Source organism: Apium graveolens, chromosome 5, assembly GCF_009905375.1.
Source record: "Apium graveolens cultivar Ventura chromosome 5, ASM990537v1, whole genome shotgun sequence".
NCBI classification, from domain to species: domain Eukaryota; kingdom Viridiplantae; phylum Streptophyta; class Magnoliopsida; order Apiales; family Apiaceae; genus Apium; species Apium graveolens.
This window is the reverse complement of record NC_133651.1, coordinates 222,732,289-222,735,248: the sequence shown is the minus strand read 5'-3', so window position 1 is coordinate 222,735,248 and position 2,960 is coordinate 222,732,289. Positions and strand designations below refer to the sequence as shown.

Genomic DNA, 2,960 nt, shown 5'->3' with positions numbered 1-2,960 from the left:
TTGAGGAAGCCCTAGACAGGAATTATGTAATTCACAAATATCACGCAATTACACAGACGAAACTAAAGGAGACCAGAAGAAAACAGACTGGGATCACCTAGGAAAAGTGCGGAATTCAATTGTTCACACATACCTACACGATAAGCATATGCTACTAATAACAATCGATCCATAAATTTTAATTATCTCAGCCACAAATATGAAATCAAGCGATGCTACGGGATATTCAGAATATGAGCAGCCTGTGCAGTACTGCAGGAACAAACTGGACAGTGCAACCTCCATTAGTAGAAGACAACAAAGCGTCTATTGAGAATGGGCAAATTTGTCTTTTAACATAGAATAAATTGTCTCATAAATTAATTTGGAATAAAATGTCTCAAGATTTATTGACCCATGTTGGGCTATTAATAATATAATAGATAGTAGATGTACATAACTCTTAGAATCAACGAACCTTAGGATTCAACGTAATTAGTAACCTTTGGAAACTAATAATGACTTTTGAAGTTGTACCGTATAATTAATTTAAACAAGATTAATGAATGTGTTCAATGTATTCTCAAACAAGTTTTGCATATATAAATTACATGAACGTGTTAGAGTATTCAAAACATATCTCACAAGATGACTTCTCATCTAAAAGGTGTTGCAAAATCAACTATGTCAGATCAAATACGTAAGGAGTTGTGTGAGTATAAGAGAGATAATCCTGCAAGCACACAAAAAGACTTGCAGAGATGGCTTGAGAGAAAATTTCAGTTAAAAGTTAGTCAAGGAACAATATCAAACAAACTTAAGCGATCAGATGAGTATCTCTCTGCTGAAATAGAGGGAAGCGTAAAGATCAAAAGACACAAACCAGCAAATATCCTGAAATGGAGAAAGTTGTTTATGAGTGGTTTCTCCAGCATCAAGAACGTGTGAATATCACAGGAGAATTAATTTTGCAGAAGGCAAGAGAAACAATGAAACTTTTGTACCCTCACGATGACTCATATTTTAACTTCTCTATAGGATGGCTTGGGAAATTCAAGCAGCGACATGGCATAAAATCATTTCGTCATTTTGGTGAGAGTGGGTTTGTTCATATACAAGACATGGAGCAGAAATTGGTATCGATTCGGGAGAAAATTGATCAATTCCCTGTAAAAGATGTTTTCAATATGGATGAAAATGGGTTGTTTTATAGGCTACAAACTGATCATTCACTGGCAACAAAACAACTTGAAGGAAGAAAATAAGATAAAGAAAGGCTTACGATAGTTATTTGTTGCAATAAAGATGACTCTGAAAAAATCCTTCTATGGATTATTGGGAAATATGCAAAGCCTCGTTGCTTCAAGAATGTCAACATGAATAGCTTGGATTGTTAGTATCGAGGTAATAAAGAGCATGGATGACTAGTGTGCTTTTTGATGAATATGTTCGTTCATTTGACCAAATGATGCATGGTAGAAGAGTTCTGCTTGTGATGGATAATTGTCCAGCACATCCAAAAAATATTGAAGGGCTAAGAAATGTTGAATTGTTCTTCTTGCCACCCAACATGACATCAAAGATTCAACCTTGCGATCTGGGATAATAAGGGCTTTCAAGATGCATTGTCGTAGAAGGTTTTATCGTAAAATATTGGAATGTTATGAGGTAGGACAATCTGATCCAGGGAAGATAAATGTCCTTGATGCTATCAATTTGGCAATCCCAGCTTGGACGATAGATGTTCAAAAAGAAACAATAGCGAATTGTTTCCGACACTGTAAAATTCGTTCAGCTAGTGATGTTGCAAGAAATTTGGATGAACCCACTTTTGATGAAGAAACTCAAGACCTCGAGACTATTATCAATCAATGTGGCTTTCGTAATAAGATGGAGATCAACAATCTAATGAACTACCCAGGTGAAAATGAAGCATGTTCTGAGGTTCAGAGTTTAGAAGATATTGTGGGTACTATCATTGAGGACAATACAAATGATGACGATGAAGATGATACAGTGTCTTTGGAGCCTGTTACGAGAAAGGAAACTCTTATGGCGTCGAATACTCTTCACAACTTTATGATACAATACCAAAATACAACACCTGAGTTATTGGATGCAATAAGAAAAGTTAGAGATGAGCTCCAAATAGACTTGAACTTTAAAATAAAACAGACAACTATTGAATCATATTTCAATAAGGTGTAATATATTTTTTCAGTTCCCATGAATTATTAATTTATGATTTTCTTGGGACTGAAAACTATAAAAAAGGAATATCCCAAAAAATTATTATCTTATTATTTTATCGAGTTTTTCAATTTTTTACATTGGCCCAAGTCGGGACCAGACAAATTTATTATTTTAGAGAGTTTATTAATTTAATGAGTATTAATTTAAAGAGTTTCTACTATATACATGATGTAATCCTCCAACTGTTTTTAAGCAATCGACCACAAATGTATCACCATAACAACTTTTATCACCGAATCAACATCATGAAAATTCCACGAATCTCTAATCTCGGACAAGATGAACCACAAATAAATTAAACAAAATCAAACTCTCATATGAAGAGACAAACAAAACCCAAATACATTGGAAATTTATTGAAAAATAATAGTATATGAACTAAGAAATAAACTAACAATAATAAAAAGAAGAAAAGATCGAGGCTTTCCACCGGTGAAAGCCGCTGAAAGCCCCTTAAATAGAGATGCACAAAAAGCCTGGGCCCAAAAATCTGGCCCGGTCCGATCCGGTCAAAACTTGGTCAAACCCGACCCGGTGAAAGCCCGGCCCGGCCCGATTAAATGCCCGGACTTCGGCGCGGCCCGGTCTTTATTCTGACCCGATTAAAAACCCAAAAATTTCTGGTTAAAATTTGATTATTCTAATATATTTTCTTATATATTTATGAATTTACCTTTATTATAAATATAAATAATACTATAAACACATATATATATTTACATATTTGT

At 34.4% G+C, this 2,960-nt stretch overlaps 1 pseudogene; it reads left to right on the top strand.

Annotated features, from left to right (window-relative positions):
- The first annotated feature begins 627 nt into the window (after positions 1 to 627).
- LOC141723338 (CENP-B homolog protein 2-like) lies at positions 628 to 2,187 on the top strand (annotated as a pseudogene).
- The last annotated feature ends 773 nt before the right edge of the window (positions 2,188 to 2,960 follow it).